Below are 14,180 nucleotides of genomic sequence, written 5' to 3' on the forward strand. Positions count from 1 at the left end.
AATATCTGTGTTTCATCGTCAAAAAGAAGGTCCAAGGGATACAGCACACCTGAAGTGAAGAATCGGAATCTATAACTAGTGTCACAGGAATGGTTCAAATCATAGACAGTAGGAAGAGTCAGTCTTCTTGTACTTAAGTCGGCATTGTGCCTTTTCTTTTCATTCCGATGCAATTTCTCTGATTAATCGTCAATAAGAAAGTCAGAGGGATACAGTAAACCTGAAGTGAAGCATCGGAATCTATAAAAAGTGTCACAGGAAAGGTTCAAAGAATAGACAGTAGGAAGAGTCAGTCTTCTTGTACTTAAGTCGGCATTGTGCCTTTTGTATTTAATTCCGATGCAATTTTTGTGTTTCATCGTCAATAAGAAGGTCCAAGGAATACAGTAAACCTGAAGTGAGGCATCGGAATCTATAACTAGTGTCACAGGTATGGTTCAAAACATAGACAGTAGGAAGAGTCAGTCATCTTGTACTTAAGTCGGCATTGTGCCTTTTGTATTTAATTCCGATGCAATTTCTGTGTTTCGTCGTCAATAAGAAGGTCCAATTGATACAGTAAACCTGAAGTGAAGCATCAGAAATTAAATACGGTCTCACAGGAAAGGTTCAAAACATAGAGAGTAAGAAGAGCCGTTCATCTTTTATTTGAGTCGGCATTGTGCCTTTTGTATTTAATTCCGATGCAATTTCTAAGATTCATCGTCAAAAAGAAGGTCAGAGGGATACAGTAAACCTGAAGTGGAACATTGGAATCTATAACTAGTGTCACAGGAATGGTTAAAAACATAGACAGTAAGAAGAGTCAGTCTTCTTGTACTTAAGTCGGCATTGTGCCTTTTGTATTTAAATCCGATGCATTTTCTGTGTTTCATCGTCAATACGAAGGTCCAAGGGATACAGCAAACCTAAAGTGAAGCATCGGAACCTAAAACTAGTGTCACAGGAATGGTTCAAAACATAGTCAGTAAGAAGAGTCAGTCTTCTTGTACTGAAGTCGGCATTGTGCCTTTTCTATTTAATTCCGATGCAATTTCTGTGTCTCATCGTCAATAAGGAGGTCAGCGGGATACAGTAAACCTGAAGTGAAGCATCGGAATCAATAACTAGTGTCACAGGAATGGTTCAAAACATAGACAGTAATAAGTCAGTCTTCATGTACTTAAGTCGGCATTGTGCCTTTTGTAGTAAATTCCGATGCATTTTCTGTGTTTCATCGTCAATAAGAAGGTCCAAGGGATACAGCGAACCTAAACTGAAGCATCGGAACCTAAAACTAGTGTCACAGGAATGGTTCAAAACATACGCAGTAAGAAGAGTCAGTCTTCTTGTACTGAAGTCGGCATTGTGCCTTTTCTATTTAATTCCGATGCAATTTCTATGTTTTATCGTCAATAAGAAGGTCAGATGGATACAGTAAACCTGAAGTGAAGCATCGGAATCTATAACTAGTGTCACATGAATTGTTCAAAACATAGACAATAATAAGTCAGTCTTCTTGTACTTCAGTCGGCAATGTGCCTTTTGTATTTCATTCCGATGCAATTTCTGTGTTTCATCGTTAATAAGAAGGTCCGAGGGATACAGAAACCTGAAGTGAAGCATCAGAATGTTTAACTAGTGTCACAGGAATGGTTCAAAACATAGACAGTTTGAAGAGTCAGTCTACTTGTACTTAAGTCGGCATTGTGCCTTTTGTATTTAACTCCGATGCAATTTCTGTGTTTCATCGTCAAAAAGAAGGTCCAAGGGATACAGCACACCTGAAGTGAAGAATCGGAATCTATAACTAGTGTCACAGGAATGATTCAAATCATAGACAGTAGGAAGAGTCAGTCTTCTTGTACTTAAGTCGGCATTGTGCCTTTTGTATTTAATTCCGATGCAATTTCTGTGTTTCGTCGTCAATAAGAAGGTCCGAGGGATACAGGAACCTGAAGTGAAGCCTCGGAATCTAAAACCGGTCTCACAGGAAAGGTTCAAAACATAGAGAGTAAGAAGAGCCGTTCATCTTGTATTTGGGTCGGCATTGTGCTTTTTCTATTTAATTTCGATGCGATTTCTATGTTTTATCGTCAATAAGAATGTCAGAGGGATACAGTAAACCTGAAGTGAAGCATCGGAATATATAACTAGTGTCACATTGATGGTTCAAAACATTGACAGTAGGAAGACTCAAACTTCATGTACTTGAGTCGGCACTGTGCCTTTTGTATTTAATTCCGATGCAATTTCTGTGTCTCATCGTCAATAAGAGGGTCAGAGGGATACAGTAACCCTGAAGTGAAGCATCAGAATCTTTAACTAGTGTCACAGGAATGGTTCAAAACATAGACAGTTAGAAGAGTCAGTCTACTTGTACTTAAGTCGGCATTGTGCCTTTTGTATTTAACTCCGATGCAATTTCTGTGTTTCATCATCGAAAAGAAGATCCAAGGGATACAGCACACCTGAGGTGAAGAATCGGAATCTATAGCTAGTGTCACAGGAATGGTTCAAATCATAGACAGTAGGAAGAGTCAGTCTTCTTGTACTTAAGTCGGCATTGTGCCTTTTCTTTTCATTCCGATGCAATTTCTCTGTTTAATCCTCAATAAGAAAGTCAGAGGGATACAGTAAACCTGAAGTGAAGCATCGGAATCTATAACAAGTGTCACAGGAATGGTTCAAAAAATAGACAGTAGGAAGAGTCTGTCTTCTTGTACTTAAGTCGTCATTGTGCCTTTTGTATTTAATTCCGATGCAATTTCTGTGTTTCGTCGTCAATAAGAATGTCCAAGGGATACAGTAAACGTGAAGTGAAGCATGGGTATCTAAAACCGGTCTCACAGGAATGGTTCAAAACATAGAGAGTAAGAAGAGCCGTTCATCTTGTATTTGAGTCGGCATTGTGCCCTTTGTATTTAATTCCGATGCAATTTCTAAGTTTCATCGTCAAGAAAAAGGTCAGAGGGATACAGTAAACCTGAAGTGGAACATCGGGATCTATAACTAGTGTCACAGGAATGGTTAAAACATAGACACTAAGAAGCGTCAGTCTTCTTGTACTTAAGTCGGCATTGTGCCTTCTGTACTTAATTCCGATGCATTTTCTGTGTTTCATCGTTAATACGAAGGTCCAAGGGATACAGCAAACCTAAAGTGAAGCATCGGAACCTAAAACTAGTGTCACAGGAATGGTTCAAAACATAGTCAGTAAGAAGAGTCAGTCTTCTTGTACTTATGTCGGCATTGTGCAATTTCTATTTAACTCCGATGCGATTTCTGTGTTTCATCGTCAATAAGGTGGTCAGAGGGATACAGTAAACCTGAAGTGAAGCATCGGAGTTTATAACTAGTGTCACAGGAATGGTTCAAAACGTAATCAGTAAGAAGAGTCAGTCTTCTTGTACTTAAGTCGGCATTGTGGCTTTTGTATTTAATTCCGATGCAATTTCTGTGTTTTATCGTCAGTAAGAAGGTCAGAGGGATACAGTTATCCTGAAGTGAAACATCGGAATCTATAACTAGTGTCACAGAAATGGTTCAACACGTAGACAGTAGGAAGAGTCGGTCTTCTTGTACTTAAGTCGGCATTGTGCCTTTTGTATTTAATTCCGATGCAATTTCTGTGGTTCATCGTCTAATAAGAAGGTTCAAGGGATACGGTACACGTGAAGTGAAGCATCGGAATTTATAACTAGTGTCACAGGAATGGTATAAATCATAGACAGTAAGAAGAGTCAGTCTTCTTGTACTTAAGTCGGCATTGTGCCTTTTGTATTTAATTCCGATGCAATTTCTGTGTCTCATCGTCAATAAGAAGGTCAGAGGGATACAGTAAACCTGAAGTGAAGCATCGGAATCAATAACTAGTTTCACAGGAATTGTTCAAAACATAGACAATAATAAGTCAGTCTTCTTGTACTTCAGTCGACATTGTGCCTTTTGTATTTAATTAAGATGCAATTTCTGCCTTTCATCGCCAATAAGAAGGTCCAAGGGATACAGTAAACCTGAAGTTTGACATCGGAACCTATAACTAGTGTCACAGGAATGGATCAAATCATAGACAGTAGGAAGAGACAGTCTTCTTGTACTTAAGTCGGCATTGTGCCTTTTGTATTTAATTCCGATGCAATTTCTGTGTTTCGTCGTCAATAAGAAGGTCAGAGTGATACAGTAAAACTGAAGTGAAGCATCAGAATCTATAACTAGTGTTACAGGAATAGTTCAAAACATAGGCAGTAAGAAGAGTCAGTCTACTTGTACTTAAGTCCTCATTGTGCCTTTTGTATTTAATCCCGAGGCAATTTCTGTGTTTCATCGTCAATAGGAAGGTCCAAGGGATACAGTACACCTAAAGTGAAGCATCGGAATCTATAACTAGTGTCACGTGAATGGTTCAAATCATAGACAGTAAGATGAGTTAGTCTTCTTGTACTTATGTCGGCATTGTGCAATTTCTATTTAACTCCGATGCGATTTCTGTGTGTCATCATCAAGAAGTAGGTCAGAGGGATACAGTAAACCTGAAGTGAAGCATCAGAATGTATAACTAGTGTAACAGGAATGGTTCAAAACATTGACAGTAGGAAGAGTCAGTCTTCATGTACTTGAGTCGGCATTGTGCCTTTCGTATTTAATTCCGATGCAATTTCTGTGTTTCATCGTCAATAAGAAGGTCAGAGGGATACAGTAAACCTGAAGTGTGGCATCGGAATCTACAACTAGTGTCACAGGAATGGTTCAAAACATAGACAGTAGGAAGAGTCAGTCTTCTTGTACTTAAGTCGGCATTGTGCCTTTTGTATTTAATTCCGATGCAATTTCTGTGTTTCGTCGTCAATAAGGAGGTCCAAGGGATACAGTAAACCTGAAGTGAAGCATCGGAATCTAAATACGAGCTCACATGAAAGGTTCAAACATAGAGAGTAAGAAGAGCCGTTCATCTTGTATTTGAGTCGGCATTGTGCCTTTTGTATTTAATTCCGATGCAATTTCTAAGATTCATCGTCAAAAAGAAGGTCAGAGGGATACAGTAAACCTGAAGTGGAACATCGGAATCTATAACTAGTGTCACAGGAATGGTTAGAAACATAGACAGTAAGAAGAGTCAGTCTTCTTATACTGAAGTCGGCATTGTGCCTCTTGTATTTAAATCCGATGCATTTTCTGTGTTTCATCGTCATTACGAAGGTCCAAGGGATACAGCAAACCTAAAGTGAAGCATCGGAACCTAAAACTAGTGTCACAGGAATGGTTCAAAACATAGTCAGTAAGAAGAGTCAGTCTTCTTGTACTGAAGTCGGCATTGTGCCTTTTCTATTTAACTCCGATGAAATTTCTGTGTTTTATCGTCAATAGGAAGGTCAGATGGATACAGTAAACCCTTAAGTGAAGCATTGGAATCTAAAACGGGTCTCACAGGAAAGGTTCAAAACAAAGAGAGTAAGAAGAGCCAGTCATCTTGTATTTGATTCCGCATAGTGAATTTTGTATTTAATTCCGATGCGATTTCTGTGTTTCATCGTCAATAAGGTGGTCAGAGGGATACAGTAAACCTGAAGTGAAGCTTCGGAATCTATAACTAGTGTCACAGGAATGGTTCAAAACATAATCAGTAAGAAGAGTCAGTCTTCTTGTACTTAAGTCGGCATTGTGGCTTTTGTATTTAATTCCGATGCAATTTCTGTGGTTCATCGTCTAATAAGAATGTTCAAGGGATACGGTACACCTGAAGTGAATCATCGGAATTTATAACTAGTGTCACAGGAATGGTTTAATTCATAGACAGTAATAAGAGTCAGTCTTCTTGTACTTAAGTCGGCATTGTGCCATTCCTATTTAATTCCGTTGAAATTTCTGTGTTTCATCGTCAATAAGAAGGTCAGAGGGATACAGTAAACCTGTAGAGAAGCATCGGAATCTATAACTAGTGTCACAGGAATGGTTCAAAACATAGTCAGTAGGAAGAGTCAGTCTTCTTGTACTTTAGTCGGCATTGTGCGTTTTGTATTTAATTCCGATGCAATTTCTGTTTTTCATCGTCAATAAGATGGTCAGAGGGATACAGTAAACCAGAAGTGATGCATCGGAATCTATAACTAGTGTCACAGGATGGTTCAAAACATAGACAGTAGGAAGAGTCAGTCTTCTTATACTTAAGTCGGCTTAGTGCCTTTTCTATTTCACTCCGATATAATTTGTATGTTTCATCGTCAATAAGAAGGTCAGAGGGATACAGTAAACGTGAAGTGAAGCATCGGAATCTATAAGTGGTGTCACATTAATGGTTCAATACATAGTCAGTAAGAAGAGTCAGTCAACTTGTACTTAAGTCGGCATTGTGCCTTTCGTATTTAATTCCGATGCAATTTCGGTGTTTCATCGTCAATAAGAATGTCCAAGGGATACAGTAAAAGAGAAGTGAAGCATCAGAATCTATAACTAGTGTCACAGGTTCGGTTCAAAACGTAGACAGTAAGAAGAGTCTGTCTTCTTGTACTTAAGTCGGCATTGTGCCTTTTCTATTTAATTCCGAAGCAATTTGTGTGTTTCATCAACAATTAGAAGGTCAGAGTGATACAGTAAACCTGAAGTGAAGCATCGGAGTCAACTACTAGTGTCACAGGAATGGTTCAAAACATAGTCAGTAAGAAGAGTCAGTCTTCTTGTACTTAAGTCGGCATTGTGCCTTTTCTATTTAATTCCGATGCAATATCTGTGTTTCATCGTCAATAAGAAAGGCAGAGGGATACTGTAAACCTGAAGTGAGGCATCGGAATCTATAACTAGTGTCACAGGAATGGTTCAAAACATTGTCAGTAAGATGAGTCAGTCTTCTCGTACTTAAGTCGGCATTGTGCCTTTTGTATTTTATTCCGATGCAATTTCTGTGTTTCATCGTCAATGAGAGGGTCAGAGGGATACATTAAACCTAAATTGAGGCATCATAATCTATAACTAGAGTCACAGGAGTGGTTCAAAACATAGACAGTAAGAAGAGTCAGTCTACTTGTACTTAAGACGGCATTGTGCCTTTTGTATTAAATTCCGATGCAATTTCTGTGTTTCATCGTCAATAAGAAGGTCGGAGGTATACAGTGCACCTGAAGTGAAGCATCGGAAACCATAACTAGTGTCACAGGAATGATTCAAATCATAGACAGTAAGAAGAGTCAGTCTTCTTGTACTTAAGTCGGCATTGTGCCATTTCTATTTAATTCCGATGCAATTTCTGTGTTTCATCGTCATTAAGAAGGTCCAAGGGATACAGTAAACCTGAAGTGAGGCATCGGAATCTATAACTCGTGTCACAGGAATGGTTCAGAACATTGACAGTAGAAAGAGTGAGTCTTCTTGTACTTGAGCCGGCATTGTGCGTTTTGTTTTTAATTCCGATGCAATTTCTGTTTTTCATCGTCAGTAAGAAGGTCAGAGGGATACAGTAAAGCTGAAGTGAAGCATCGCAATCAATAACTAGTGTCACAGGAATGGTTCATAACATAGACAGTAGGAAGAGTCAGTCTTCTTGAACTTGAGTCGGCATTGTGCCTTTTGTATTTAATTCCGATGCAATTTCTGTTTTTCATTGTCAATAAGAAGGTCAGAGGGATACAGTTAACCTAAAGTGAAGCATCGGAATCTATAACTAGTGTCACAGGAATTGTTCAAACATAGACAGTAGGAAGAGTCAGTCTTCTTGAACTTAAGTCGGCATTGTGCCTTTTCTATTTAATTCCGATGCAATTTCCACGTTTCATCGTCAATAAGGAGGTCAGAGGGATACAGTAAACCTGAAGTGAGGCATCGGAATCTAAAACTAGTGTCACAGGAATGGTTCAAAACATAGACAGTAAGAAGAGTCAGTTTTCTTGTACTTAAGTCGGCATTGTGCCTTTTCTGTTTAATTCCGATGCAATTTCTGTGTTTCATCGTCAATAAGAAGGTCCAAGGGATGCAGTACACCTGAAGTGAACCATCGGAATCTATAACTAGTTTTAAAGGAATGGTTCAAAACATAGACAGTAAGAAGAGTCAGTCTTCTTGTACTTAAGTCGGCATTCTGCCTCTTCTATTTATTTCCGATGCAATTTCTGTGTTTCATTGTCAATAAGAGGGTCCAAGAGATACTGTAATCATATAGTGAAGCAACGGATTCTAATCCTGGTATCACAGGAAATGTTCAATACATAGTCAGTAAGAAGAGTCTGTCTCCTTGTACTTAAGTCGGCATTGTGAATTTTGTATTTAATGCCGATGCAATTTATGTGTTTCATCGTCAATAAGAAGGTCAGAGGGATACAGTAAGCCTGAAGTGAAACATTGGAATCTAAAACGGGTCTCACAGGAAAGGATCAAAGCAAAGAGAGTAAGAAGAGCCAGTCATCTTGTATTTGAGTCCGCATAGTGAATTTTGTATTTAATTCCGATGCGATTTCTGTGTTTCATCGTCAATAAGGTGGTCAGAGGGATACAGTAAACCTGAAGAGAAGCATCGGAATCTATAACTAGTGTCACAGGAATGGTTCAAAACATAGTCAGTAAGAAGAGTCAGTCTTCTTGTACTTAAGTCGGCATTGTGTCTTTTGTATTTAATTCCGATGCAAATTCTGTGTTTCATCGTCAATAAGAAGGTCCAAGGGATACAGTAAACCAGAAGTGAAGCATCGTAATCTGTAACTAGTGTCACAGGTTCGGTTCAAAACGTAGACAGTAAGGAGAGTCAGTCTTCTTGTACTTAAGTCGGCATTGTGCCTTTTCTATTTATTTCCGAAGCAATTACTGTGTTTCATCAACAATAAGAAGGTCAGAGTGATACAGTAAACCTGAAGTGAAGCATCGGAGTCAACTAGTAGTGTCACAGGAATGGTTCAAAACATAGTCAGTAAGAAGAGTCAGTCTTCTTGTACTTAAGTCGGCATTGAGCCTTTTGTATTAAATTCCGATGCAATTTCTGTGTTTCATCGTCAATAAGAAGGTCGGAGGTATACAGTGCACCTGAAGTGAAGCATCGGAAACTATAACTAGTGTCACAGGAATGGTTCAAATCATAGACAGTAAGAAGAGTCAGTCTTCTTGTACTTAAGTCGGCATTGTGCCTTTTCTATTTAATTCCGATGCAATTTCTGTGTTTCATCGTCAATAAGAAGGTCCAAGGGATACAGTAAACCTGAAGTGAGGCATCGGAATCTATAACTCGTGTCACAGGAATGGTTCAGAACATAGACAGTAGAAAGAGTGAGTCTTCTTGTCCTTGAGCCGGCATTGTGCGTTTTGTTTTTAATTCCGATGCAATTTCTGTTTTTCATCGTCAATAAGAAGGTCAGAGGGATACAGTAAACCTGAAGTGAAGCATCGGAATCTATAACTAGTGTCACAGGAGTGGTTCAAATCATAGACAGTAAGAAGAGTCAGTCTTATTGTACTTTAGTCGGCATTGTGCCTTTTCTATTTAATTCCGATGCAATTTCTGTGTTTCATCGTCAATATGAAGGTCAGAGGGATACAGTAAACCTGAAGTGAAGCATCGGAATCTATAACTAGTGTCAGAGGAATGGTTCAGAACATAGACAGCAGAAAGAGTGAGTCCTCTTGTACTTGAGCCGGCATTGTGCGTTTTGTTTTTAATTCCGATGCAATTTCTGTTTTTCATCGTCAATAAGAAGGTCAGAGGGATACAGTAAAGCTGAAGTGAAACATCGCAATCAATAACTAGTGTCACAGGAATCGTTCATAACATAGACAGTAGGAAGAGTCAGTCTTCTTGAACTTGAGTCGGCATTGTGCCTCTTGTATTTAATTCCGATTCAAATTCTGTTTTTCATTGTCAATAAGAAGGTCAGAGGGATACAGTAAACCTAAAGTGAAGCATCGGAATCTATAACTAGTGTCACAGGAATTGTTCAAAACATAGACAGTAGGAAGAGTCAGTCTTCTTGTACTTAAGTCGGCATTGTGCCTTTTCTATTTAATTCCGATGCAATTTCCACGTTTCATCGTCAATAAGGAGGTCAGAGGGATACAGTAAACCTGAAGTGAGGCATCGGAATCTAAAACTAGTGTCACAGGAATTTTTCAAAACATAGACAGTAAGAAGAGTCAGTTTTCTTGTACTTAAGTCGGCATTGTGCCTTTTCTGTTTAATTCCGATGCAATTTCTGTGTTTCATCGTCAATAAGAAGGTCCAAGGGATGCAGTACACCTGAAGTGAACCATCAGAATCTATAACTAGTTTTAAAGGAATGGTTCAAAACATAGACAGTAAGAAGAGTCAGTCTTCTTGTACTTGAGCCGGCATTGTGCGTTTTGTTTTTAATTCCGGTGCAATTTCTGTTTTTCATCGTCAATAAGAAGGTCAGAGGGATACAGTAAACCTGAAGTGAAGCATCGGAATCTATAACTAGTGTCACAGGAGTGGTTCAAATCATAGACAGTAAGAAGAGTCAGTCTTATTGTACTTAAGTCGGCAATGTGCCTTTTGTATTTAATTCCGATGCAATTTCTGTGGTTCATCGTCTAATAAGAAGGTCCAAGGGATACGGTACACCTGAAGTGAAGCATCGGAATTTATAACTAGTGTCACAGGAATGGTTTAAATCATAGACAGTAAGAAGAGTCAGTCTTCTTGTACTTAAGTCGGCAATGTGCCTTTCCTATTTAATTCCGATGAAATTTCTGTGTTTCATCGTTAATAAGAAGGTCAGAGGGATACAGTAAACTCGAAGAGAAGCATCGGAATCTATAACTAGTGTCACAGGAATGGTTCAAAACATAGTCAGTAAGAAGAGTCAGTCTTCTTGTACTTAAGTCGGCATTGTGCCTTTTGTATTTAATTCCGATGCAATTTCGGTGTTTTATCGTCAGTAAGAAGGTCAGAGGGATACAGTTATCCTGAAGTGAAACATCGGAATCTATAACTGGTGTCACAGAAATGGTTCAAAACGTAGACAGTAGGAAGAGTCGGTCTTCTTGTACTTATGTCGGCATTGTGCCTTTTGTATTTAATTCCGATGCAATTTCTGTGGTTCATCGTCTAATAAGAAGGTTCAAGGGATACGGTACACGTGAAGTGAAGCATCGGAATTTATAACTAGTGTCACAGGAATGGTTCAAAACAGACAGTAGGAAGAGTCAGTCTTCTTGTACTTAAGTCGGCATTGTGCCTTTTGTATTTCATTCCGATGCGATTTCTGTGTTTCGTCGTCAATAAGAATGTCCAAGGGATACAGTAAACGTGAAGTGAAGCATGGGTATCTAAAACCGGTCTCACAGGAATGGTTCAAAACAAAGAGAGTAAGAAGAGCCGTTCATCTTGTATTTGAGTCGGCATTGTGCCCTTTGTATTTAATTCCGATGCAATTTCTAAGTTTCATCGTCAAAAAAAAGGTCAGAGGGATACAGTAAACCTGAAGTGGAACATCGGGATCTATAACTAGTGTCACAGGAATGGTTAAAACATAGACACTAAGAAGAGTCAGTCTTCTTGTACTTAAGTCGGCATTGTGCCTTCTGTACTTAATTCCGATGCATTTTCTGTGTTTCATCGTTAATACGAAGGTCCAGGGGATACAGCAAACCTAAAGTGAAGCATCGGAACCTAAAACTAGTGTCACAGGAATGGTTCAAAACATAGTCAGTAAGAAGAGTCAGTCTTCTTGTACTTATGTCGGCATTGTGCAATTTCTATTTAACTCCGATGCGATTTCTGTGTTTCATCGTCAATAAGGTGGTCAGAGGGATACAGTAAACCTGAAGTGAAGCATCGGAGTTTATAACTAGTGTCACAGGAATGGTTCAAAACATAATCAGTAAGAAGAGTCAGTCTTCTTGTACTTAAGTCGGCATTGTGGCTTTTGTATTTAATTCCGATGCAATTTCTGTGTTTTATCGTCAGTAAGAAGGTCAGAGGGATACAGTTATCCTGAAGTGAAACATCGGAATCTATAACTAGTGTCACAGAAATGGTTCAACACGTAGACAGTAGGAAGAGTCGGTCTTCTTGTACTTAAGTCGGCATTGTGCCTTTTGTATTTAATTCCGATGCAATTTCTGTGGTTCATCGTCTAATAAGACGGTTCAAGGGATACGGTACACGTGAAGTGAAGCATCGGAATTTATAACTAGTGTCACAGGAATGGTATAAATCATAGACAGTAAGAAGAGTCAGTCTTCTTGTACTTAAGTCGGCATTGTGCCTTTTGTATTTAATTCCGATGCAATTTCTGTGTCTCATCGTCAATAAGAAGGTCAGAGGGATACAGTAAACCTGAAGTGAAGCATCGGAATCAATAACTGGTTTCACAGGAATTGTTCAAAACATAGACAATAATAAGTCAGTCTTCTTGTACTTCAGTCGACATTGTGCCTTTTGTATTTAATTAAGATGCAATTTCTGCCTTTCATCGCCAATAAGAAGGTCCAAGGGATACAGTAAACCTGAAGTGTGACATCGGAACCTATAACTAGTGTCACAGGAATGGATCAAATCATAGACAGTAGGAAGAGACAGTCTTCTTGTACTTAAGTCGGCATTGTGCCTTTTGTATTTAATTCCGATGCAATTTCTGTGTTTCGTCGTCAATAAGAAGGTCCAAGGGATACAGTAAACCTGAAGTGAAGCATCGGAATCTAAATACGAGCTCACATGAAAGGTTCAAACATAGAGAGTAAGAAGAGCCGTTCATCTTGTATTTGAGTCGGCATTGTGCCTTTTGTATTTAATTCCGATGCAATTTCTAAGATTCATCGTCAAAAAGAAGGTCAGAGGGATACAGTAAACCTGAAGTGGAACATCGGAATCTATAACTAGTGTCACAGGAATGGTTAGCAACATAGACAGTAAGAAGAGTCAGTCTTCTTATACTTAAGTCGGCATTGTGCCTCTTGTATTTAAATCCGATGCATTTTCTGTGTTTCATCGTCATTACGAAGGTCCAAGGGATACAGCAAACCTAAAGTGAAGCATCGGAACCTAAAACTAGTGTCACAGGAATGGTTCAAAACATAGTCAGTAAGAAGAGTCAGTCTTCTTGTACTGAAGTCGGCATTGTGCCTTTTCTATTTAACTCCGATGAAATTTCTGTGTTTTATCGTCAATAGGAAGGTCAGATGGATACAGTAAACCCTTAAGTGAAGCATTGGAATCTAAAACGGGTCTCACAGGAAAGGTTCAAAACAAAGAGAGTAAGAAGAGCCAGTCATCTTGTATTTGATTCCGCATAGTGAATTTTGTATTTAATTCCGATGCGATTTCTGTGTTTCATCGTCAATAAGGTGGTCAGAGGGATACAGTAAACCTGAAGTGAAGCTTCGGAATCTATAACTAGTGTCACAGGAATGGTTCAAAACATAATCAGTAAGAAGAGTCAGTCTTCTTGTACTTAAGTCGGCATTGTGGCTTTTGTATTTAATTCCGATGCAATTTCTGTGGTTCATCGTCTAATAAGAATGTTCAAGGGATACGGTACACCTGAAGTGAATCATCGGAATTTATAACTAGTGTCACAGGAATGGTTTAATTCATAGACAGTAAGAAGAGTCAGTCTTCTTGTACTTAAGTCGGCATTGTGCCATTCCTATTTAATTCCGTTGAAATTTCTGTGTTTCATCGTCAATAAGAAGGTCAGAGGGATACAGTAAACCTGTAGAGAAGCATCGGAATCTATAACTAGTGTCACAGGAATGGTTCAAAACATAGTCAGTAGGAAGAGTCAGTCTTCTTGTACTTTAGTCGGCATTGTGCGTTTTGTATTTAATTCCGATGCAATTTCTGTTTTTCATCGTCAATAAGATGGTCAGAGGGATACAGTAAACCAGAAGTGATGCATCGGAATCTATAACTAGTGTCACAGGATGGTTCAAAACATAGACAGTAGGAAGAGTCAGTCTTCTTATACTTAAGTCGGCTTAGTGCCTTTTCTATTTCACTCCGATATAATTTGTATGTTTCATCGTCAATAAGAAGGTCAGAGGGATACAGTAAACGTGAAGTGAAGCATCGGAATCTATAAGTGGTGTCACATTAATGGTTCAATACATAGTCAGTAAGAAGAGTCAGTCAACTTGTACTTAAGTCGGCATTGTGCCTTTCGTATTTAATTCCGATGCAATTTCGGTGTTTCATCGTCAATAAGAATGTCCAAGGGATACAGTAAAAGAGAAGTGAAGCATCAGAATCTATAACTAGTGTCACAGGT

Source organism: Schistocerca piceifrons, unplaced genomic scaffold (assembly GCF_021461385.2).
Source record: "Schistocerca piceifrons isolate TAMUIC-IGC-003096 unplaced genomic scaffold, iqSchPice1.1 HiC_scaffold_1544, whole genome shotgun sequence".
Lineage (NCBI taxonomy): Eukaryota > Metazoa > Arthropoda > Insecta > Orthoptera > Acrididae > Schistocerca > Schistocerca piceifrons.